This window comes from Gossypium hirsutum, chromosome A07, assembly GCF_007990345.1.
Source record: "Gossypium hirsutum isolate 1008001.06 chromosome A07, Gossypium_hirsutum_v2.1, whole genome shotgun sequence".
Classification (NCBI taxonomy): domain Eukaryota; kingdom Viridiplantae; phylum Streptophyta; class Magnoliopsida; order Malvales; family Malvaceae; genus Gossypium; species Gossypium hirsutum.
The window spans coordinates 34,739,839-34,766,784 of NC_053430.1; the positions used below are offsets into that span (position 1 = coordinate 34,739,839).

Genomic DNA, 26,946 nt, shown 5'->3' on the forward strand with positions numbered 1-26,946 from the left:
AAATTCTAGAAAAAAATCCATAGGTGGGGACATGAGTCTAGTTTCAGGGAAAAATCACAAAACTGATTTTTGAGTTGTGAAACTCAAGATATGATTTTTGAAGCGACTAGTACTCAGACTGGGCAGTGTCTGGAAAAAAAAAATTTTTTTTTCAAAGTTTGTTAACATCTCGTGTCCGACTCCGGTGTCGGTCTCGGGTTCGGGGTGTTACAATTTAGTGGTATCAGAGCTACGGTTTAGTCGATTCTAGGACTACCGTAATGTGTTGGGGTCTAGCTATACATGCCATTTTATGTGATTAATTGATAGTGTGGTGATTTCTGACATTTGCAAATGTGTTTATTTATAGTAATGGATCCCGATCCCAACCGAGCGGTAGCTGATGATCTTGAGAGTGTAGCGCCTGCTCCCGCACAAGGGACAGCGCCGGTGGACTCTCAACCTAATGCGAGTAACCCGAACGATGAAGCTAGACAAGCTTTCTATAGCGTGATGAATGATTGGTTCAACCAATACATTCGAACTAATACGGCTGTTCCACAACCCCCATTCCCGACAAACACTACCCCCGCACCTACAATACCTCCGGTAACTGACCAAATAAGGTCAAATAAGCCCCCAGTTGACCGAATCCGAAAACATGGGGCTACTGAATTTAAAGCTACGGATAGCGACGATGCCGAGCGAGCTGAATTTTGGTTGGACAACACTATCCGGGTACTCGATGAGCTATCTTGTACACCCGATGAATGTCTAAAGTGTGCTATCTCCTTGCTACGTGATTCTGCCTACTATTGGTGGAGTACTCTGACTTCTGTCGTGCCCAGGGAGCAAGTAACTTGGGAGTTTTTCCAAACTGAGTTTCGGAAAAAGTATATCAGTCAGAGATTTGTTGATCAAAAACGGAAGGAATTTCTCGAGCTTAAGCAAGGTTCTATGTCAGTTACTGATTACGAGCGAAAATTTGTTAGACTTAGTAGATACGCTCGGGAATGTGTTTCGTCCGAGGCTGTTATGTGTAAACGCTTCGAAGATGGGCTGAATGAAGATATAAAAATGTTCGTTGGCATTCTTGAGATACGAGAGTTCGTAGTACTTGTCGAGCGAGCTTGTAAAGCCGAAGAGCTTAGAAAGGAAAAACAAAAAGTTGATGTGGGAACCGGGGAGTTTCGTAAAAGATTCTCGGGAAAGTCTCATCAACAGGCATCGAAGAAATTTCGAGATGATGTGGGCCGGTCTAAAAGCACTTCGGGCCTTTTTAGACGAGATCGTGATCGACCCCTTGTGGGTACACGAGGCACTTCAGTCGCCAGTGTTGGGAATGAACGTCGAGGCCGAACGGAATGTCGACATTGCGGCAAATGGCATTTGGGGAGCTGTAGATTCCATGACCGCTCCTGTTACAAGTGCGGATCAGTGGACCACTTCATTAAAGATTGCCCGAGGCTGTCTGAACAGAATGTGAATCAGAGTGGGAGACCGGGTGCTACCACTGCTCGAGGTAGACCATCTAGAAATATGGGCAATGCTAGTGGTGGTCAGAGAGGATCTAGAGATGCTACGACCAGATCCGAGGCTAGTGCACCTGCTAGAGCATATGCTATACGTGCCCGCGAGGATGCTTCTTCGCCTGATGTTATTACCGGTACTTTTACTCTCTTTGATACTAATGTAATTGCTTTGATTGACCCCGGTTCTACTCATTCTTACATATGTGAAACCTTAGCATCCAGTAAGACTTTACCTATTGAGTCTACTGAGTTTGTAATTCGGGTGTCAAATCCCTTGGGTCGTTATGTACTTGTCGACAAAGTGTGTAAGAAATGTCCCCTAGCAATTCGAGGTTCCTGTTTTCCAGCGGACTTGATGCTTTTGCCGTTTGATGAATTTGATGTTATCCTTGGGTTGGATTGGTTGACCGTGCATGATGCGGTTGTGAATTGCAAGAGCAAGACTATTGATTTGAGGTGCGCAAATAACGAAGTAGTCCGAATTGAGTCCGCGGACTTGGAGGGGATACCAGCTGTAATATCAGCAATGTTGGCACAGAAATATGTGAGAAAAGGGTGCGAAGCATACCTTGCATATGTGCTTGATGACAAAGAATTAGAAAAGAAACCCGAATCTGTGCCGGTGGTTTGTGAATACCCGGATGTTTTTCCTGAAGAATTGCCGGGTTTACCACCTGTTCGGGAGATAGAGTTTGGTATTGAGCTTATACCTGGGACTACGCCGATTTCGATAGCTCCGTATCGTATGGCACCAACTGAGTTAAAAGAGTTGAAAGCTCAGCTGCAAGAATTGACAGATAGAGGTTTCGCTCGGCCAAGTTTCTCACCTTGGGGTGCACCAGTATTGTTCGTGAAAAAGAAGGACGGAACCATGAGGTTGTGCATTGACTATCGTCAACTGAATAAAGTGACGATAAAGAATAAATACCCACTACCGCGTATCGATGATTTGTTTGATCAACTAAAGGGGCCTCAGTGTTCTCAAAAATAGATTTGAGATCGGGTTATTATCAGTTGCGGATTCGAGATTCAGACGTACCCAAAACTGCTTTCAGAACGAGGTACGGTCACTACGAATTCTTAGTGATGCCGTTTGGGCTCACTAATGCCCCGGCAGTATTTATGGATTTGATGAATCGGATCTTCAGACCATATTTGGATCGGTTCGTAGTTGTGTTTATTGATGACATCTTGGTCTATTCAAGAGATGAGACCGAACACGCTGAGCACCTGAGACTAGTGTTGCAAATTTTACGGGATAAGCAGTTATATGCTAAGTTCAGTAAGTGTGAGTTCTGGTTAAGAGAGGTTAGCTTCTTGGGTCATGTGGTATCCGCGTCGGGTATTCGAGTTGACCCGAACAAAATTTCAGCCATACTTGACTGGAAACCTCCGAGAAATGTTACTGAAGTTCGGAGCTTTTTGGGGCTCGCCGGTTATTACCGACGATTTGTGAAAGGTTTCTCGATGATAGCCACACCAATGACGAAGCTACTTCAAAAGGATGTTAAGTTCGAGTGGACGGAGAAATGTCAGAAAAGTTTCGACCAACTGAAAACTCATTTGACTGAAGCTCCAATTTTGGTGCAACCCGAATCGGGTAAAGAGTTTGTCATCTATAGTGACGCATCCCTACTTGGGTTGGGTTGCGTATTGATGCAAGAAGGTCGAGTCGTGGCCTATGCGTCGAGACAATTGAAGCCACACGAGAGGAATTATCCGACCCATGATCTCGAACTAGCTGCCATCGTGTTTGCTTTAAAAATATGGCGACATTATCTGTTTGGTGAGAAGTGCCATGTATTTTCGGACCACAAAAGTCTCAAATATTTGATGACTCAACGAGACTTGAATCTGCGACAAAGACGTTGGCTTGAGTTATTGAAAGATTACGAGCTTGTCATTGATTACCACCCGGGAAAGGCTAACGTGGTTGCGGACGCCTTAAGCCGGAAGTCATTGTTTGCTTTGCGAGCGATGAACGTGCATTTGTCTGTTCTACCAGACAATGTGTTAGTAGCTGAATTAAAAGCTAAACCATTATTGACTCACCAAATTCGTGAAGCTCAGAAAGTCGATGATGAATTGGTTGCAAAACGGGCTGAGTGTTTTCCGAACGAGGGATCAGAGTTTCAAATTGACGACGATAATTGTTTGAGGTTCAGAAATCGGTTGTGTGTTCCAAGGAATTCGGAACTCATTTCGATGATTCTGAACGAAGCCCATTGTAGCCGAATGTCAATTCACCCGGGGAGTACGAAAATGTACAACGATTTGAAACGTCAATTTTGGTGGCATGGTATGAAACGGGACATCTCCGACTTTGTTTCGAGATGTTTAATATGTCAACAAGTGAAAGCGGAACATCAAGTGCCTTCAGGATTACTCCAGCCGATCATGATACCCGAGTGGAAATGGGATCGAGTCACAATGGACTTTGTGTCCGGACTGCCCTTGTCAGCAAGTAAGAAGGATGCGATATGGGTTGTTGTCGATAGACTAACTAAGTCGGCTCACTTTATCCCCGTGCGTACGGATTTTTCATTGGATAAACTAGCTGAATTGTATGTTTCTCAGATTGTGAGATTACACGGGGTACCGATTTCTATTGTGTCGGATAGAGATCCGAGATTCACCTCGCGATTTTGGAAGAAATTGCAAGAAGCTTTGGGTACCAAGCTGCATTTTAGCACCGCTTTTCATCCACAAACAGATGGTCAATCCGAGCGGATAATTCAGATACTTGAGGATATGTTGAGATGTTGCATCCTCGAGTTCAGTAGTTCATGGGAACGGTACTTACCTTTGATTGAATTCGCTTACAACAATAGTTTTCAATCAAGTATTAAGATGGCACCCTACGAGGCTTTATACGGTCGTAAATGCCGTACACCATTGTTTTGGACCGAGCTCGGTGAAAGTAAAATTTTCGGAGTTGATTTGATTAGAGATGCTGAACAGAAAGTAAAGGTAATCCGTGAAAGTCTGAAGATAGCCACGGATCGTCAGAAATCGTACGCAGATTTGAAACGAAAAGACATCGAGTATCAGGTGGGAGACAAAGTGTTCCTTAAGGTTTCACCTTGGAAAAAGATACTCAGGTTCGGCCGTAAGGGCAAGTTGAGCCCAAGATTCATTGGGCCGTACGAAATCTCCGAACGAGTTGGCCCGGTTGCGTATAGATTGATTTTGCCCCCGGAGCTTGAAAAGATTCATGACGTCTTTCATGTTTCGATGCTTCGACGCTATCGATCTGATCCATCGCACATAATTAGCCCATCGGAGGTTGGAATTCAAGTCGACATGAGCTATGAAGAAGAACCGATGCGTATCCTAGCTCGTGAAGTAAAGGAGTTGCGAAACAAAAGAGTTCCGCTAGTAAAGGTGTTATGGCTCAAACACGGGATCGAGGAAGCTACTTGGGAGACCGAGAGCTCAATGAAAGAACGATACCCAAACCTATTTACCGGTAAGATTTTCGGGGACGAAAATTTCTTAAGTGGGGGAGAGTTGTGACGGCCCAAAGTTGACCCTAGTCGAAAAGTGGTTTCGGGACCACGAAACCGAGTCTTATAAATAATTAAAAATTATATTCTGTGTTTATGATGTGAGTAATTGCATGTGTGAAAGTTTCATGCATTAATTTGATCATCTTTATGTGAATCTTTTTTTATATGGACTTATATGAAACTTTGTTGGAAAGTGAGAGGCTAATTTACAATGGTCTAATAGTACATGCATGGAAAGGAGTGGTTTTGCATGTCAATTTACCCAAGTTAAATATGGTGGCCGGCCATGTTATGGAGTAAATAATATTATAACTATTTTATGCTAATAGTTTATGTTACAAAATGAAATAATGAATAAGGTTAATAAAATACAAGTTAGTGGGAGGAAAAACCAAAGTTAGCCTATGTTTTCTCCTCCATTGCCGTAACTAGAGAAAGAAGAGGAAGAAAAGCCTTTGGGGAAGAAAATTCGGCTAAGGTGGATACCTAAAGTAAGGTAAGTTCAATGTCATTCTTGGAAAACTTATGCACCATTTGGATGATTAGTTTAACTTCTACCTATTTTATGGTTTGAAGATAGGTTTTGTATGAGTTAAGTTTCGGTTAAGGTGGATTGATTAATTGGGTTTTATAAGGAAATTATGCCATAGCCGAATGTGTCTTGAAGAAGATGTCATATGTGCTTATTATAAGTATATGTATGTTCGGCTAATGAGTTTGAATTGAAGTTTCGATAGGTTGTGGGTTGAGTGGCCGAGTGAACTATAGGCTTTGCAAGGATGGAATTTACTTATAAGTTGGGTGTGTATGGCTTTATTTGCTAATGACATTTAAGAGTTTAAATCTTGAATAATGTTATGCATAGGTTTCGGCCATGAATCCTTGTGTTATAACACTTGCTTAATAATGAAAGAACATGAGCTTAAAGCTTGAGTAACACTCGGCTTTAGTGCAAGTTAAAATTTGTTAGAAAATAATTTTCAAGTTAGTAGATTATGTGTTAAGAGAGGGATTTAGAATGTATATATATATAGCTGAATGTGATATGTGTGAATTATATGTTAAATCAAGGCTTGGTAAGCTAGCTATTAAGGTGAAATGCTAATGTTAGTATTTGATTTGGTAATAATCTGTTTGGGGACAGCAGCAGTAAGGTGATTTTGGAAAATCGCCATAAATTGTAGGAGCTGAATTAGAAGCTGAGTGAATTATGTCATTAAAGCTTGAAGAGTCTATTTTCTTACAAAGGAAACTATAAAAACAAAAGAGTTACCGATCTTGAGATATTTGAAGTATTGTGGGGCTGAGTCAAAATGACTGCTGGATTCCCTGTTCTGTTTTTAGAAAATCATTATAAATTGTACAAAAATGATTATAAGATAAAATTTATATGCTTAGACTCCTTAATGAGTCTAGTTTCAAATGAGATCAAATACAACACATTTGGAATTCTGTAAAGTGAGAAATTGGATTCGTAGTGAAGAGTGGTCAGAATAGTCAACCAGTGAAATAGGGGAAACTTTAAGAAAAATCTGGTATTGATTGGCCAAGCCTAAAATTCTGAAAATTTTATGGATGGAAGATATACGAGTCTATATTCAGGGAAAATTAACGGCAAGTGATTTGGAGTTTAGTAGCTCCAGTTATAAGTAATTTAGTAACTACTGCTCAGGAAAACAGCTCGTAGTGAATATGTGATTTTGTTGTAAACATTAATGAAAGTTTGCCGATGAATTATTTATTGATTAATATAAAGCTTGCTATAATCTATGTGTGTGAAAGTCGGATCAATATATATAATATTATTCTGAAAGTAATACTTGAATAGTCGATTAATGACTATTTTAAATTTTGTTGAACTTAAGCTCAAGAGCAAGGGGGAACTAGATCCGATAAAGGGAAGGAAAAAGTAATTGAATAGCCGTTGAAGTCGTTCGACGACATTTGAGGTAAGTCTTCGAGTAATGATCCTACTTGAATTATATTGAAATGAATAGTCATACTATGACGGATAGTCGAATGTGCTTAGAGACTATGTTATAAAGCCAATTGAAATTATGCTCTTTGTGTGCGGCTACTGAGCCGAAATTTGAAAGGTTTAATAAATGTTTTGTGTTTGAGCCTTAGTAACGAAGAAATGAAATGGATGTGTTATGATTATTGATATATGTGTGCATGAGCATTTGAAATATATCCGGGCTAAGACCCGAAGGCAATTATGCGAGTTGATATATCCGGGCTAAGACCCGAAGGCAATTATGCGAGTTAATATATCCGGGCTAAGACCCGAAGGCAATTATGCGAGTTGATATATCCGGGCTAAGACCCGAAGGCAATTATGCGAGTTAATATGTCCGGGCTATGACCCGAAGGCAATTATGCGAGATGATATATCCGGGCTAAGACCCGAAGGCAATTATGCAAGTTGATATGTCCGGGTTAAGACCCGAAGGCAAAGGTGTTTGCGGTTGTATTCGGTTAAATACCGAAGAAACTTGGGTTTGAATGTGAGCGATTTGTGCTGTAACTAATTCAATAAATATGCTCGACCAACCCGAACGATAAGGTGTGTTGCATGTGCATTGGAAAAGTCGATTCGTTTTAAATAGTATTCGTGCGATCGGCTAACGAATTTTCGGCTTTTAGAAAGGTTGATACTTTGTGTATATATGTTGATGGAGTGTGAAGTAAGTATGATTATGAGAATGTGTGTTAATAAAGTGATTTAGTTAGCTATGTGAATGTAATACTGTAGTCAAAGCCGATTTCATTACTTGAGACTTACTAAGCTTAAAATGCTTACCCGGTTGCTTTGGCTCTCTGTTTTATAGATTTTGCTCGTTAGCTATCGGATTCGGGATCAGCGAAGTCGAAGTCATCTACACTATCAAGCTCTTTGGTACTCTTTTAGTTGAACTCTGGATATGGCATGTATAGGACTACCCCCTATTGTTTAAGTTCTTTTGTGATGTATGTGTGTAAAGCCATGCGAAAATGGCTTGTAAAAGTGGAGTATGGCATTAGACCATTTGTGTGTATGTATGTATATATATGGTTTCATGATGTGACTATGGTTTGAAATGGAAGTGTTGGGCTAATGATCAGCCATTGGAATGGCTAAATATGATCACATGTGGACCTATGTAGGGCAAAATCCTAGTTGGTCCATGGTGACCACAAAATAGGTAAAGTTTATCTTGAAAACAGATTTTGACAGCAACAGTGGTGTAGAATTGAAAAATCACATAAATTCGTAGGAGTGGAATTAAATAGTGAATAAATTATGTAATCAAACCTTGATGAATCTACTTTCATATGGAAGTAACGAAACAATTATAGGAACAGTACAGAAAGAGATATTCCGGTTCTTGTGGAACAGGGCCAGAACAGTTTCTGGATTCACTGTTCCGCCTTTGGAAATTCACTATAAATTGACCAGAGATAATTAGGGGTCATACCATATATGTATGGATTCCTCTCTGAGTCTAGTTTCCATAGAAACAAACGGCATCAGTATTGAAGCTCTGTGCAGAGAGATATCCCAGTCGTAATGGGAAAAGGTCAGTGTAGTCGACCCCTGTAACATGGGAGACTTTGACTAATAAACTGTACTAGTTGGCCCAACCAAAAAATTCTAGAAAAAAATTCATAGGTGGGGACATGAGTCTAGTTTCAGGGAAAAATCACAAAACTGATTTTTGAGTTGTGAAACTCAAGATATGATTTTTGAAGCGACTAGTACTCAGACTGGGCAGTGTCTGGAAAAAAAAAAATTTTTTTTTCAAAGTTTGTTAACATCTCGTGTCCGACTCCGGTGTCGGTCTCGGGTTCGGGGTGTTACAGGTAATGTATTTTAACAAAAAGGAAAGGGAATAGAAACGCAGGTCTTTACATAGGAGTGAGGCTAGGTAATTTACCTATGTTAGATGAGGTTTTCTTAATGATATTTTAAAATACTGCTCGTATTTAGGTTAGAAAAAGTGATGAAAGGAGGTACAAAAACATCTACAAAGAATACTTGAGTAAGTGTTTGTTCATTACAAGTTCTGATGGTTGGGTAAAAATTTTACCCAATTTAGATGCTTTGAATAGCAAAATGAAATATGCTTATAAATTCTTACTTTTATTGTTCAAAAGTGCAAATATATGGGGTTGTTTTTTTTGTTTTTAAATTTGTTTTGGTTTTCCCGCATATATATAAACTAATATAATTGCACATATGTTGCAGAAGTTTTGAACTTCAATTATCAAAATATTAAACTATGAATGAAAATATAATAATTGATAATTGGACATATGTTGCACAAGTTTTGCAGATATGTTGAATTTTATAATATGCTTTCACATCAAGCACATTTATCTTTATGAGATAAACCAAATTTTAAGGAAACGACAGTTATCAGTGTCGCCCCAAACAAATAAAAAATCAAGTAAAAACTATTAATTTAGCAGATAATACCTATTGTTATTCTCAATATGGAAAATAAAATAGATATACAAAAGATGTAATAAATTTATAAAAATTTAGAATCAATATAGCCAAGAAAAACTATTAATTTAGCAGACAATCTGAAACGATAATAATCTCAGACAATAGATCTGAACGGATAGTTGATGATGAATTCCAACAAAACTTTTCGCTCATCAATATCATATTTCATTTTGATATTTAATGTATCTAAATTGGGTAAAATTTTCACCCGACCATCGGGATCAATAATGAACAATCTCGCGTATTCTGTGTAGATTATTTTGCACCTCCTTTCATCAATTTCTTTAGCCTAAATATGATTAGCATTTTGAAATGTCTTTAAAAGATTTCTTCTAATATAAGTAAACTGTAACACCTTATTCCCGACCAGGTTTCCAAGCCCAAATACGGGATGCCACACCACCATCTCATCTCATGTACATCAAATAAGAATTAAGTTCAAGCTGACTGATCTACTTTTGTTAAATCGTATCAGTTTTAAGTCATCTAATTAATTAATTAACATTGTTACATGAAAATTATTCATTACTCAATCATACATACAGTTAGAATCATGCATAAGGGCTATTAGGAAAATTTCATAAAACTATTCCTAGGTATTGATACTGACATTTAAGGTATCGATATTTCCTTCATGTGGTATCAATACCACTTGGAAAAAACGATACCAAAATAGCTTACTATTTTTCGACCAAAATCTCAATTGTTAAAAATTTTCAATACCTGCTATAGAATATCGATACTTTAGTCCCGAGTATCGATACTCGAGATAAGGTATCGATACCAAATCCCCAATATATATTCCTATACATTTTAATTCACAGAGGTATAGATTTTCAAAGCCAACTATCGATACCTCTACTACTGGAGCTAAATTGCAGTATAGAAGAGCAAATAACTCATTTCAATTAGTTCCTAAGCAAGATGCATCAAGTACTTTGTTTATTTCATCATGCTATGGCAAAGTTTATTAATCTAAAGTGTCCAATCATCCAAGCAAGAATCGTTATGCCAACATCGATGCATAAAAATTCTAACATAAAAATAACATAAAATTCTTATAAACCCAATCAAAATGTTTAAAGATCAATAACCCAAAATAGTTCTACCACATTGCCTAGTTCCCCAATATGTATATAAATAATAGAACACCTACAATGAATAACCAGTCTTCCTTGGATCACTCCTTTGGTAACCACACCGCCCATACCATGACGTCACTAATCTGCATATGTTGAAATGAGTGAGTGAGCTTCAACAAGCTCAGTGAATGCAAAGAATTTCCACAAATCAAATATAACATCATGCAAATTATTATAAGTATTTTGAAATATCTTTAAAAGATTTCTTCTAATATAAATAAGCCACTTAGCCGCACTCCTACCCTACATGAAGACCTACGTTTCCACTCCCTCTTCTTTTTATTAAAATATGTTACTACTTTTTAGAATGTTCTAACACAAGCAACCATTCATTTTCATAGTATACAAATTGATGACACCTCAATATGTCATTGTCATTGTGATTTTAAGCCAGAAAATTGTATATTCATAAAGCAACCTTTTTGTCTTCATTAGGAAGAAAATTCGAGCGACTGTCTTTTCTTGAAAACTTTCAAACCTCCTGATACAGACAACAAGGTAGCTTTGTTGATGTACAACCACCACAATAACGATGACATACTGAGGTGTCTGCTAAGCTATAAAAGTAATATATTTAAATCTCATTCCTAATGCATTTTTGGATGATTAATTATGCAAATTAGTGAATTTGATGCTCCTAATTCATTAAATTCATGTTTCTATACTTAGAAGAGCATTGGTAGTAAAAGGAGAAAAAATGAGCCAAAATTGAAAAAATAAAGTTGTTTTCAGGATCTAAACGGTCTGGGCATTTCCACAAGGGCTGGACACACGCCCATGTGCCAGCCTATGTCAATTTTTCACCCTACTTTCCTAATATGCGAAAAACCTAATTTTTAGACTTTCTAAGCATTCTAAAGTCTATAATTACCAATTACAAGAATAGAAAAGGGAACTAGCAGAGAAGATCAAAGAAAACACTCGAAGAACGCCATCGAAATCAACTCGAAAGCAGATCTCCAACAAGATTGAAGATCTCCTTTTAATTTCTTTTGAAGTTTTATTAAGTTTCTTTATGTCTTATGGTTTTTTTGACTTTGAGATGTTTCTATTCAGGATTATGAACTAATCTCCTAAATACCTAAGGGAGATGAAATCTATGATGAAACCTATTATATAATTTTCTATTTTACGCAATAAATACTTGATTCTTGTTCTCAATTATGTATGCTTATTTATCGTTTTAATATTTATTGGATACTAATTCATGTTTAATGTGCTTAATTTAATGGATAAAAAGTCCCTATTTAAGAATAGATTTAGCATAATTGAGTGGAGTTGCATACGATCCTAGAAATATGACGACATAAATCTACTAGATTAGAGTCAAATCGAGTAAGGGAATACATAAATCGAGTTAATGGGATGATAAAAGTTTTAATTAGAAAGAAGTTTCAATTAATCAACCTAGGGTCAGTTGTTCTTACTCTTGAAAGAGATATTAACATAATTTAGGGATTTCTATGAATCAAGACACAAGTGAATAAATCGTTTAAGTCAGATTCATAATAATAGGTGAAGTCTAGGTGGATTCTTTCCTGGGCATTGTCTATCTCATTGGTTAATATTCGATTATTTCCTCGATTCATTCTCTATTGCGTTCTTAGTTAAATTAGTTTAGTAAATTTAGATTAAAACACATCACTCTAAATTGTTGGCTAAAAAATAGAAAAACAATAATTGCTAATACTTTTAGTCGTCGTGGATACGATATTCTCTATTCACCATAACTATACTATTGTTCGATAGGTGCGCTTGCCTTAGTCGTATTTATAGTTAGTTCAGTGATCATCAAGTTTTTGGCACTGTTACCAAGGACTAAAATATTAGGAACACTTTATTTTTATTAATTTAGCCATTTATTTTTATTTTTGTTTTTAGTTTAGTTTTTACGTTCTAATTTTTCTTTTATTTACTTTGGAAGGTTTCTTTAGTTTATGACTAGAAGAAACCCGTTAGGACCATTACTATTTGATAGCGAAATTGAAAGTACAACTCACAGAAACCATAAAGAAGTACGATAGAACCGACAGAATATAGTAGATGAACATGAGGACATTATTATTACTAAGGAGATGGGTGATAATTAAAATAATCAGCTACCTCTTACAGTTGCTGCAAATCCTGTAGATCCTACTCTTATTCCTTGTACTATGTACGCTTATGCCAAGCCCACTCTAACTGGGTCTGAATCGAGTATTGTGAAACCCACCATTACTGCAAATAATTTTGAAACAAAGATGAACACTATTCAGATGGTACAACAGTTTGTTCAATTTGATGGTTTGCAAGATGAAGATCCAAATATTTATTTGGCTAATTTTCTAGAAATCTGCGATACTTTCAAAATTAATGGTGCCACTGAAGATGCCATTCATTTACAGTCATTTCCTTTTTTGTTGAGGAATAAAGCTAAGCAGTGGTTGAACTTTTTACCACGAGGTTCTATCACTACATGGGATCAAATGACCGAGAAATTTCTGCTAAAGTACTTCCCACCAGCTTAGACAACCAAGTTGAGGAACAATATCTCTTCCTTTGTACAAATTGATTTAGAGACATTATATGATGCATGAGAGAGGTATAAGGATTTATTGAGAAGGTGCCCTCACCATGGGTTACCTCTATGGCTACAAGTTCAAAGCTTTTACAACGGTTTGAATCCTTCAACTAGACAGCTGATCGATGCAACAGCTGTTGGAAATCTAAATAACAAAACACCTAAAGCAGCTTATGAATTTATTGAGGAGATGTCTCTGAATAACTATCAGTGGCAAGTCATGAGGATAAAGCCGATGAAAGTAGCCAATGTCTTTAATTTAGATGTAATCACCATGTTATCAAACCAGGTAGAGATATTAACTAAAAAAATTGATGGTTTATATCCTTTTACACAGGTAAATCTGATGATGCAGTGCGATGCAAATGGAGGTGGAATAAATAATCCAGAATATTTATGCTTCGGACTTAGCATGGAGAATGAGCACATCAATTATATGGGTAATAATTCTAGAGCTTAAAACAACCCTTATAGTAATAACTATAATGTAGGTTGGATAAACCACCCAAATTTCTCATGGGGTGGTCAAGGAAACCAAATATCACAACCCCCTCCGGGCTTTCAACAACCTTATCAGCAAGAAAAGAAGCCGAACCTTTAGGAGATGTTGGCAAAATTTATTTTGGCATCAGAGACTCATTTTTAAAACATTGAGACAACTTTGAAAAATCAGTGAGCATCAATCCTTAGGCTCGAAAATCAGGTTGGACAACTTGCTAAATTGGTTTCAGAAAGGCAATAAGGTAGTTCACCTAATAACATCGAACCCAACCCAAAAGATTATGTGAAAGCAGTTACATTAAGGAATGGGACAGTGTTGGTTGAGCCCGAAAAGAAGCTGCAATAGGAAAAAGATAAGGAAAATGATGAGGGGTAAAACTCGAAGAAATTCAGACACGAATGGTTAAAGAATATAAACCATCGATCCCATATTCGGCAAAGTTGAAGAATGACCGCATGAATGAACAATTTGGTAAATTTCTTGAACTTTTTAAACCATTACATATTAACTTACCTTTTTTTGAAGCTATTTCACTGATTCCCACATATGCAAAATTCTTAAAAAAGTTATTAACAAACAAAAAGAAGTTTGAAGAACTATCAACTATGGAACTCAACGAGGAATGTTAAGGTATTCTCCAAAATAAACTACCAACTAAGTTGAAATATCTAGGAAGTTTTACTATTTTGAATTTTATTGGTAGTTTAAATATTAATAAAGCATTAGCTAATTTAGGTGTTAGTATTAATTTGATGCTTTATAAAATGTTCAAGCAACTTGGTCTTGGGGAACCAAAACCCACTAGGATGAGTATTCAATTAGTCGATAGATCTGTTAAACATCCTAGGGGTATTATTGAAAATGTACTTGTGAAGGTAGATAAATACATATTCCTCGTTGATTTTGTTGTGCTTGACATGGATGAGGGTAGTGAGATGCCTTTAATTTTAGGTCGCCTCTTTTTAGCCACTGCTAGGGCTGCCATTAATGTGGGTGATGGCAAACTTATGCTTAAGTTAGGTGATGAGGAGATTACTTTTAAAATCTATGATGCCATGCGATTCTTGTAACACCCTGACTTTCGGGATTTTCGTAATTTTTGAGAATTTGGTAAAATTTTTAAAATTTGGTAATTGGTTGTGAAATTCATAATTAGAGTATGTAAATGGGCCTATGGAGGGCCCATGTGTTGGCCAAAACCTGGTGGAGCTTTTGAATTTTGGACTTAAGGAGTTAGGGGCATTGGTTAGGTGGCCTTATTAAAAGATGTGGGTAAAATGTAACACAAGAGAGCCCTTGGAAAAGTGGCTAAGTGATGCCACTAAGGAGCTAAAAAGGTGGCGTGTAAGTGGTTGGGGGAAACCAAGGTTCGATCCACTAAGCTGGCAATTGTGTTGTTATTTTTATGTCTTGGGCATACAGGAGTTGGAAGTCGAATGGAACTCTGTTGGAGAGAGTTTGAATCAGTCAAATGCATGGTTTAAGGAGTGATAAGGGGAGAGATTTTAGGGATTTGAAGGGAGGCTTAGAGTTAGCCGAATAATGGGAATTAGGGAGGAGAAATTGGCTTACGGGTTCTAGGGTGGGTATTTCGGCATTAGGGGCTTAGGTTGTGCCGTTTCCTTTGTTTAAACATTAGAGAGTGATTCTTTTTCTCCTCTTTTTCTTCTCTAGCCGAAATTACCATTCTTTCTATCCATCTTTCTTTCTTTTCTTTTCCAAAACTAATCTACTATTCCCTTTTCTTCTCTTCACCCTTGTTGAATAGCCACAAGTGCCGAAACCTATGAAGATTGATTGTGCCGATTTCTTTTAGACCAGCAACCTTCTTTCCTCTTCATTGTGGTGACCGATTCCTTCAAACTCTAAAAGTCCCCGACGGCAACACCAATACAAGCCACCACACCATTTATTTTCCTTGGTCCTAAAAGCCAAAATACCTTAGTTCTAGAGGCATAGTCAAACCTATGGGCCTCTAGAATTCGAAGGCTTCTAGGTGGTTGAAGGCTAAGTTTACTTTGGATCTAAGCAGTGCAGAAGAGAAGATTGTGGTAAGTACTCGTTTCCAAATTGATTAGTGGTATAAATATTGAGAAAAGTTGAAACCCCCTATGGTTTAGGGAGGTTGTCATTTTGAGGCATAGGCCTTATAGGGCCTTTTCTTTTGACTTGTATGGTTTGTGTAGTGAAATAGATAACTTTGGAGGAGTAGCAAGGCTTAGAGTATCAGTTTTGGATAAGCTTGAATCGAATCATCGGACCCTGTGAAGGTAAAGGATCTATGGCTATTAGGGATTTTTTAACCGAATATGGTAAGGTGGACTTTGGGTTTGATTGCTTGAACTGTAAACTAAGAATGGTGGTGATTAATTGTAGGTTATCGTGGAAGACTTTGTTAGCAAACGTCACGAAACATGTGTGTAACAACCCTCGTAGTAGCTTAGGCTAATATTCGCTGAAAAGCCAAAATGCTAAAATTCCGGCATTTCGGGTACTTGAGATTTTGCATGTGGTTTTAGATGCGTTAGATATGATATGGTCAGTGGTTGGATCAATGGAATAGGTAAGAGTGCAAATTTGTGCACGTTGGTAAGTTGGGCCTCAGTGGGCTGGAATTGGACTCAATGGGCTTTCGGGCCCATTTGAGTAAAATTGATAGAAAATGGAATTTGGAGAAGTTGCATGTTAACACGGTTAGTACGGTTGTAAAATTTGGATTATGTGGGCTTAATGGGTTAAATCGGCATTCGTAGGGCCTATTTGGGGTTTTGGGCCCAAAAGCCCGAATTTGATAAAGTGCGTTAAAATCATTGTTTAAACACTTGGAAATATTGATAATTGTTAATGAACGTGGAAAGCCCATAATATTTGGTAAATTTACAAAAGTACCCTTAAATTATGAAAAATAACTGTTTTGGCCCTAGGGAAAAATGTCCATTATACCCCTAGGGTTTAATTAAGAATATGATGCATAAGATTTTGATATACATGATATGACAAGATATGACATGATATGCACACGATATGTTATGAGATGCACATGATATACTCATTATATGCATAGGTTGGGTTTGATATAAATGGAGGAAGTGCAAAAAGGGTTTTGCCCCAGTTTACCGAAAAGGGCTTTGGCCCAGTTATTAAAAGAAGCTAGGCCTCCTGTTATATGATAAAGCAGCTATGCTGCCAGTGGAGAGTTTGGTTGGGTGGGTTGAGTTATTCCCCACATGGAGAGCTTAGTTGGTACGGGTGGAGAGTAGCGGATGGTGGTTTGAGTAGTCTCCCCAAATGGGCTTGCATACATTCATTGATATTACATGTGATATTGAAATGGGCCTATAGGCTATACCGCTTACAGTAAAGGCTTCGGCCCAGTAACCGTTAAATGAAAGGCTTCGGCCCAGTATGCTGATTTTGGATGGGCTCTGAAAGGGGCTTGTGGCACACTGAGTTCCCAAACTCACCCCCTTTTCGTTAACCTTGCAGGTGAGCCTTGATGAGGAGACTTGGAGCCGGAGGGGATTCAGAGTGGCCATGGTGATCGCTTTTGAACTTTGCAAATTAGTAACTGGTTTTTATTTTAGTTTATCTTAACTATTAATATTATTTGTTTTTGGGTTGTAATAAGGCCATTTCAACTATTTTCTGGAATTATTTTATTCTTCTTAATAACTCTAAATTTTTCTGATAGTAATTCAAAATGGGCTAGATTTAGGGCGCATTTTCAAAATGACACTCGTTTTCAAAATAATGTAGCGATACAATTAATCGGTTTATCAAAAATATCCACTTAAATGAATTTCAACTCGTTTACCAAAGTGTGGCAATGGTTGTGGGCATGTCTAGGATTGGATCCATTCAAGAGCTTGGTACTTAAGCAGCCTTCATGGCTCACGTCCTCTGTATCGGATACCTACCTGGTGCACAGCTTCCATTCACTTTGATCATATAGCAAAGACTATCTTTTAAAACACTAGAAAAGATGTTGAAAGAGGCTTGGGTTTTTTTAAAAACTTCAATGTGACACGTCGGATCCGGCAATAAAGTCTGGGCCGGGTTTGGGGTGTTACAATTCTCTAGAGAATAAGATGATTCCTGTTATTTTATTGACTCTATTAATCATGTTATTCAACATCCATTATAAGAAATTGTTCATAAGGACACTTTGGAACTGTGTTTTGTTGAAAGAGATGAGGCAGATGAAGATAATGCTGTGATACCTATATTTTGGGGAAACAACCTAAAATTTTATTTTAAATTCTTTAAAATTAACTTATCATGCTTGATTCTCTAATGTCTTAAAGTTTAAACAATCAATGCATAAATGCCTATGTTTTAATTCAAGATGTATCAATCAAAATCATAAATCAATCAAAATTTATCCTAAATATGATATGAGAGCTTTTCAAGAGAACAAGGCAGTCATTCAGGGATTTTTCTGATAATGAAATAAATACCGCCCACACTTAATATGTACATTGCCCTCAGTGTACAAAGATAGATATTAGAGTATAAAAATAAGATAGGGAGAGAAGTGAAACTTCCTGTATGATGAATTCCTCGAACTGGAGTTCTGGAGAGTAATCGATTCAAGAGTGGAGGAGGATACTGTGGCGGTCGTAGAGGTTCATTAGGCCATAAGTCCTACGCTAAAAGGATATTATCTCTAGTGGTAGCTATGGTCGTGGGCGAGCAGGACATGGCAGTCGTGGAGAACCTTTTCCGGTGGAGTTTTAGTTCCTATGTGATAATGAGTTTAAGAGCTCTATATAATTGTTATAAAATCAGGAACTTTTTAGGGGATATTAGGAAGAATAATTACTCAAAAAAATAACCGAAATTAATAATTAAAAATAAAATTTCTAAAATCTACTAAAAATAAAAAGTAGTTTTAATAAAAATTAAAAACATAAAATAATAAATAAATGTTTTTAAACATCTTCATCGCTAGATGGTTCGCGAGGTGGGACTGGAGATGGGATGTGGAGGTGCTGAAAAATCTGCTGTAGAGTAGCATCAATGTTGTCAAATCGTTGAAAACATTGATGCTCGAATCGAGTGAGGCACTCAAAGATGTCAACATATGAAGCCACCGATTGAACTGGACGAGAGGGTGGTAGTGGCTGAGTCGGTGGGTCCTTGTGTTGTGGGGGAACATCATTAGAAATGTCCTTGTTGGCCTCCCCCTCGGTAGATTGGGCGAGACAATACTGGGGAGGTTAGGTTCCTCAGTGTCTCTCGATCATCCTCATGCTAAGCATGCTCGAGATGCCTTGTGGAGACATCTGGCCGATGAGGGTGAGGGATGATTCTTGGGCCGCAGCGTTGAGGGGCCGGAAGTGTCGCGCTAGTCGAGTCATGTAGGGGCCAATGGAGATGACCCCCTTCTGATACCACTCCGTCTAGTGCTGAATCGCAAGGGCGATGAAATAGGCATGGTCGATGATGTGGCCGTGCGACATGCACTATAAAAAGTAGGCGTCGTGAGTGTTGATGACGCCAGTACTCTCTCGCCTCCCTGTAGTCGTGTGAGCCAAAATGGCGTGTAGGTACCTCAGGGATGGTGGGAGAATTGATGCCTTGGAGCGGCTAGGATTGTAGGAGGCTGCGCCAGGGGCCAAAGTGTGCCAGCACTTCGAGGGAGAGAAATGTATGTGGCGAGCGAGAGCATCTAAGTCATTCTCTTGCTTGAACTCCTCCGTATATAAACCCAATGCTGTACCGAATTTTGGGAGGTTGGGCTGGTGGACTAATCTGCTTAGGCAAAATTGCATCGTGCCGGGATCATCGTAGTTCGTCATTACAGTCTGGAGATGGAACGTGGAGCATATTTCCATCGTGAGCTCGAGGTATGTTGGTTTGATGATCCCAAAGAACAGCTCCCAAGGTTTGGTGGTTAAGAGGGCCCAAATCGCATCAGCCAACTGAACTTGTTCTACAGCAACCCAGTCGATGCAGCAGCCCACAATTAAAGGTCGAGCCCGAATTATCTAGAAAAGTTCTTCTTGAGGACCATGGGGAAACTGTAGGAGGGGGTGACGAATTTTTGTGGTTGGACCCGCAGAAGATGACGCTCCCTGTAACACCCCTATCCCGTAACTGTCACCAGAATAGGTAAGGGGCATTACCGGACTTGTAACTCACGTCAGAACAGTAAAATTTTACACTTTTTCTTGAAATAAAGATCATTCATTTAAATAAGTACTAAGCATAGCCAGAGGTAAAATTTAAACTTCACTAAGTAAACATTCAAAAGATGCCATTTTCGCATGGCTTATATACATTAACCAAAAATATTCTTCCGCCACTAGTCTATTCTATACATGCCATAAAATAGTGCTAAACATAACAGTAACAAGCAGTGGATAGTGATAGTGTGACTAGTTGCTGACGATCCCCGAGCTTGTAGCTTCGCAATGAGATCTATAAAACAGAGAAAACAAAGTAAACGGAGTAAGCATTACAATGCTTAGTAAGTTTTAAGCAGTGTCAACAGATAACAATCAAATTAGAACATAGTTGTTCGTATTTTTATTTCACTCTTCCTTCGGGCATACCATCCCTTTACCGAATATGCACATCTCATCATATACAATAGGCAGATAAACTTTCACATAAAAGTGAGCTCATGTGACATAGATATATTGTATGATTTCACATAACCTCTCACACTGATCCGATGTCACATAATCATAGGAATCGTCTCATAGATTGCTCTCGTATGCATCACATAACTACCTTATGATTTAGTTCAAATCAAGCTCACATATAAACTTGGAGTACATACATGTTTAACCTTTAGCTCAGACAAAATCTCCACACGAAGTTATCGGGTCTTACCCGGACAAAATCTCCACACGTAGTCATCGGGTCTTACCCGGACATAATCTTCACACGTAGTCATCGGGTCTTACCCGGACATAATCTCCACACGTAGTCATCGGGTCTTACCCAGAATATATTTCCAAGTTTCATGTACATTTAATCACATGTTACAACATTCACATCGACTGTCATATTTGTAATTCATTTGCCTCATCAAATATCTAATAATACACACCTTTCACATTTGGTCGTTCGGCCACAATATACGCACATCGCCTACATATTTCACACTATCCATTCGGCTTTACCACATATACATATCTCATACATATATTTCACATTAGCCATTCGACTTTACCACATATATGCATGTTCATATTCATCACATTGGCCATTCGGCCTTATCACACATATGCATGCTCACATTCATCACATTGGCCATTTGGCCTTATCACATATATGCATGTTCACATTCATCACATTGGCCATTCGACCTTATCACATATATGCACATTCACATCAAAATTATCCAAATATACTTCACATATCACATATACTATCATGTATACACTTTGTCTTGGCCGAATCTACATTAATCATTTTCCAATGAATAATTCAATTTCACGCCATACTATCATTTCATATTCGAATACTCATAAACTTACAATTTCAAAAATTTTAATATCAAAGATCCATCTAACACTCATATATCGTTTTACAATATCACGATTTAGAATTCACGTATGGGTTTAATCAATAGCTTATGAGTAACTAAAACAAGTTTTATCCACGTTTACAACAAAATCACATATTCACTACGAGCTGTTTTCCTGAGCAGTAGTCACTAAATTATTTATAACTGGAGCTAGAAAACTCCAAATCACTTGCCGTTAATTTTCCCTGAATATAAACTCGTATATCTTCCATCCATAAAATTTCCAGAATTTTAGGTTTGGCCAATAAATACCAGATTTTTCTTAAATTTTCCCCTGTTTCACTGTTTGACTAATCTGACCACTCTTCACTATGAATCAAATGTTTCATTGTACAGAATTCAAAATGTGTTCTATTTGATTTTGATTTAAAACTAGACTCATTAAGGAGTCTAAGAATATAAATTTTATCTTATAACCATTTTGTACAAATTATAATGATTTTCTAAAAACAGAACAGGGGATTTCGGAGTCATTCTGACACTGTCCCACACAACTTTAAATATCTCTTTATAGGGAATTTCTTTGCTGACACGGTCTCTTTTATAAGAAATTAGACTAACTAAGCTTTGATTACATATTTTATTCAGCCTATAATTCCACACCAAAAATTTATAGTGATTTTCTAAAATCACGTTACTGCTACTGTCCAAAGCAATTTATTACAATTTGCTCATAAATTTCCAAGTCCAAACACTTATGAACTTACCATTTGAGTTTAAGACATATCATGGCCACATCATATCTTATTAAATCAACTCATTATGTCCTATTATGATTGAATTTACTCAATGTTTAATCACTTAAAACTTACCTCGGAAGCGGTCGACGACTAGATATCCACGGCTATTCGTTTACTTTCTCTTTTCCCTTATCCGACTTTGATCCGACTTTGATCCTCTTTGCTCTTGGGCTTAATTTAAACGAATGAATTTGTTTAATCATTTCGAACATTAAAAGCTCTTTTAAAGCACTTAACCCTTATACTCAATAATGAACCAAACCATATAGCTAATTATTTTATCACATCACCTCAAGCACATATATTAACTATCATACACCCAATTCACATGCCAAGTTGCAAATAAAAAAAATGCATACACACCAATAATTTAATTACTCATTTCAACCTTATAGGGTAACTTCAATGCATTATGTATATACCATTTGCCATACACGTACCACATTTTTAACAAGCCGAAATTACTCCTACATATTATCCATTATAATTATTTCATAGATATAAAACATAGCTGAAAAATCTTTAGCCTAAATGCGTATAATAACACCCAAATCATCAAATATTTTAACGAACATGACACATAAGATTAACTAAAACTCCATTCAATTTTAAGGTATTAACCCTACTAAACTCATACCATGACCATATCTAATCGAATTCAAGTAGAGGATTAATTACAACCATGTACACCAATATATAATTATAACATGTTTTGATATCTTATATATCCCATTCGGCCCTAACCACACAACTTAGCTTTTATAATAAACCTTATCTTAACCGAATGTACATATATATATACTCAAAATATCATTCGATTTCAAAGGCATATTAACACCATATAACCGAATGTTCATAGACTAATATACATATACTCATAAATCCAACTTTAAAAACTCATACTTATACATAGCATATAACCGAAAATACTTCATGAATCCACCTACATTTACATTATTATCATATATAGAATTTGCATTTACTATCAAATAACAACTTAACTTACTTTCAATTAGGTAATCAAATACCTCATTCCCAATCATTTAACAACTAAAATAATAAACCACAACATTTAAATTCATCTTATTCTTCTCCCATTTGACCGAATGAACATTTGTCTATTGATGCATGAAATTAAACCATGGGTTAAATAAGCTATGCACTTATCAATCTAATCTCATAGTCAATTAAAAAGAAAATCACAATGCATACCTTAAACTAGGATAGCCATGGCCGAATACCTTGGTTTTTCCTCTTCAATCTTCCCTTTCCCAAATTCGGCAACCAAGAAGAAAGATGAGCATGTAAATTTTTTTTTCTTTTGTTATCTTTCTTCAACTCACGGCAATGGAGGGGGGAACATGGATGAGACAACTTTGTTTTCATCACCCCTCCCTTTTCATTTCTTTATTACGAACCTTTTATTTTATTCTTTCTCCCATAAAACACTAACACCAAATGTTTTTAATAGGCTTTAACTTATAGCATGGCCGGCCACCTTCTTGTTCTTTGGTTAATTTGACATGCAAATACAATTATTTTACAACATGCATAAATAGGCCACTTATATTTGCCTAGCACATTTCTAAATTTTCCCACATAAGTCCTATTTAATAAAATTCACTTACAATTAACAAAATTCAAACATGAAATTTTCACACATGCATATGTACATATAATAAGCATCAAATATGACAGCTAATTATTTTTATGACTCGATTTTGTGGTCCCGAAACCACTTTTCGACTAGGGTCAAATTAAGGGTGTCACACTCCCTTCCGTTTCTTGGAAGCAGGGACAGTAGCCTTTTTACCACGTGAAGATGACATGGTACCTGCGATTAGAATCATCAAGTCATCTTGATGAGTGGTCAAAGTAAAATGAAGAAAAATCTTAAAAATCATAATTTCAAGCCTCAACTACTAAAACTAACTAAAAACGATAAGTTCAATGGTATACTTTTGTGGCACTAGCATGGTGATATAAGTAAAATGGCAAAGAATGGAATGCACATTACTATATGAATGAATAGAAATGTCAATACAAAAGGCATGATTATTTCAACTATCCTAACCATGGATAGTCATTTCTAACTAATTAAATGGAGTAGATAAATCATGTAATGAGTAGGAATTTGAACATGAAAAAGATGATGACTTGTATCATAAATGATATTTGTGTGATAGAGAGATAAAAATGTCATGAAAAATATAGAATACTAAGATAAATAGCATTATAAATGAGTATAATTAAAGGGAAAAGAGTAAACAAATGCTAGAAAAGTGAGAAATGACGTCAAAAATGAAGTTGGAGGCGGTGCACGTGCGTGGCAGAGAGGCCATGTGAACTTGCAGCGGCTAGGGTTAGGGTTTTTGAATGGGGAAGAAAGTGAATAGTGCAGGGTATTTATAGATTTTGGGCCATACGGCCATGGCACATGCCCGTGTTCCCCAATTTATGCCTGTGTGTTTCGCGTTTTTCCTATTTGGGCATGTCTGAAATTCATCCCACGCTCGTGTACCTCGAGCGTGCGGGTTTACATTGCCATGTCGCATGACTGTGTCTAGCTTCATTCGCTTGTCCCACACCCGTGTGTGTACACCCTACACTCGTGCTAATTTGACAGGTTCGACCACGGGTGTTAGACAAGGCCGTGTCACACACCCGTGCCAGTTTCTCAGTTTCAACCATGGGTCTTTCACACGGGCGTGTCGCACGCCCGTATTATTTTGGCCGGCTCGACCACGGCTATGTCGCATGGCTGTGACGTTTTATCGTAGCTCGTGTTTGGGGAAATCCTTGCCCTATTTTCACACGGCCATAAGCACGCCCGTGTGCTTGGCCGTGTCTCTGTGGAAAACCTATATTCGAGAGCTCCGTTAGTAAGTTAGATGTTGAAGACTAAATTTTTAAAGAAGTTAATACAGTTAGTGCTCGGGTTGCCTCCCAAAAAGTGCTTATTTATAGTCTAAGCTTGACTTACCTCTCTATTGAATAATCATGGTGGTTTGAGGAGTTTATACTCCTCATTCCTGTCATCAACTCATCAAAATAGGGTTTTAAACGGGTGTTGTTTACCTTAAAAGTGCCGAACTTGGGGTGCCTTACCTCAACCGTACCAAATGGAAAGATACTAAGTATCCTAAGACGAATTTTTGCATTCGATACGGTAGCGACAATGTGGGGATCTGCGGCATCTAATAAGACTCTATCTCCAATCTTAAGTTGATTTGGAAAGGTATTGAGCTCGTTCTGTCGTAGATTCGGTTTGTCAGGTGTTCTTGGTTTATGCGTCTGCTATTCATCGAGTTCCTCGATTTGTAATATTCGATCTTCATGAACAGGTCCTCTACTATTGCTTGAGAATGACTCGTGTGCTTCCTTCAAACTCATTTCCTATAAAGTAGGTTGTACCATATTGTCAGTTCTAGGAGAATGGGTTAAACAATCACCTTCAATTCCCGATGTGTTGCTAGAACTGCGAGCTTGAAGGGTGATTGTTTCATCTCCCACACAGAATGTGAGTTCACCAATGCCAACATCAATAATCATTTTAGCAGTTACTAAAAAGGGCCTTCCCAGAATTAAAGGAGTGTTGCTATCCTCCTCTATTTCTAGAACAATAAAGTTAACAGGAAATATAAATTTATCGATTTTAACTAGTATATCTTCAATAATACCCCTAGGGAACCTTATAGTTTTATCTGCTAATTGAATGCTCATCCTAGTTTGCTTAAACATTTTGTAGGGCATGACGTTAATACTAGCCCCTAAATCAGCTAATGCATTATTAACATCTAAACTACCAATTAAGCAAGGAATTGTAAAACTCCCTAGATCGTTTAGTTTGTTCGGTAGTTTATTTTGGAGAATAGCTGAGCAAACTGCATTTAGCTCCACGTGTGACGCCTCGTCCAACTTCCGCTTATTTGCTAAAAGTTCTTTTAAAAATTTCATTGCGTTTGGCATCTGCTTTAGGGTTTCAATAAACGGTAAGTTAATATGTAATTTTTTAAGAGTTTAAGGAATTTACCAAAATTTTCATTTGAGCGGTCTTTCCTTGTCGCATTAGGGTATGGAACACGAGGTTTATATTCGACGTTCACCGTTTTGTTTTTATTGTTACCTACCTCACCTTGACCTTTGCTTACCATAGTTTCTTACCTCGGTTCTGGTTCAGGCTCAACAACTCCTTTTTCATCTTGAATATTAATTATGTTGAGCTGTTCCCTTGGGTTGGGTTCAATATTACTTGGCAAGCTACCTTGTGGTCGTTCAGAAATTAGTTTGGAAATATGGCCTATCTGAGTTTCGAGCCGTTGGATTGATGCTTGTTGACTTTTAAGTGTTGTCTCGGTGTTCTAGAAACAAGTTTCTGACACTGAAATAAACTTTGAGAGTATCTCTTCAAGGTTCAGCTTCTTTTCCTGTTGGTAGGGTGGTTGTTGGTAGCCTAGAGGTGGTTGTGGTCTTCGATTTCCTTGACCGCTCCACGAGAAATTGAGGTGGTTCCTCCAACCTGCATTGTAAGTGTTACTATATGGATTGTTTTGAGGTCGAGGATTATTACCCATGTAGTTTAATTGCTCGTTATCCATGTTGTGGCCATAAGATTGGTATTCCGAATGGCTTCTTCCACCTCCACTTGCTTCGCACTGCCTTACTGGGTGAACCTGTGAAGAACTAAGAAAACCATCAATCTTTTTATTTAAGAGTTCTACCTGATTAGAGAGCATGGTGACCGAATCGACGTTATAAATGCCGGCTGTTTTCGTTGGCTTTGTCCTCATGACTTGCCACTGATAGTTATTCAGTGACATCTCCTCTATAAACTTATATGCATCTTCAGGTGTTTTATTATGGATGGTTCCGCCAGCAGCTGCATCAACCATTTGTCGAGTCGAAGGATTCAGGCCATTATGGAACATTTGAACCTATAGCCAAAGCGGT

The 26,946-nt window shown here is 37.5% G+C and overlaps 1 non-coding gene across 1 annotated transcript; it reads right to left on the minus strand.

Annotated features, from left to right (window-relative positions):
* Positions 1-13,167: 13,167 nt before the first annotated feature.
* LOC121204118 (small nucleolar RNA R71) lies at positions 13,168-13,274 on the minus strand. The gene has a single exon (XR_005899046.1). It is a non-coding gene; the product is annotated as a small nucleolar RNA R71 (small nucleolar RNA).
* Between the last annotated feature and the right edge of the window lie 13,672 nt (positions 13,275-26,946).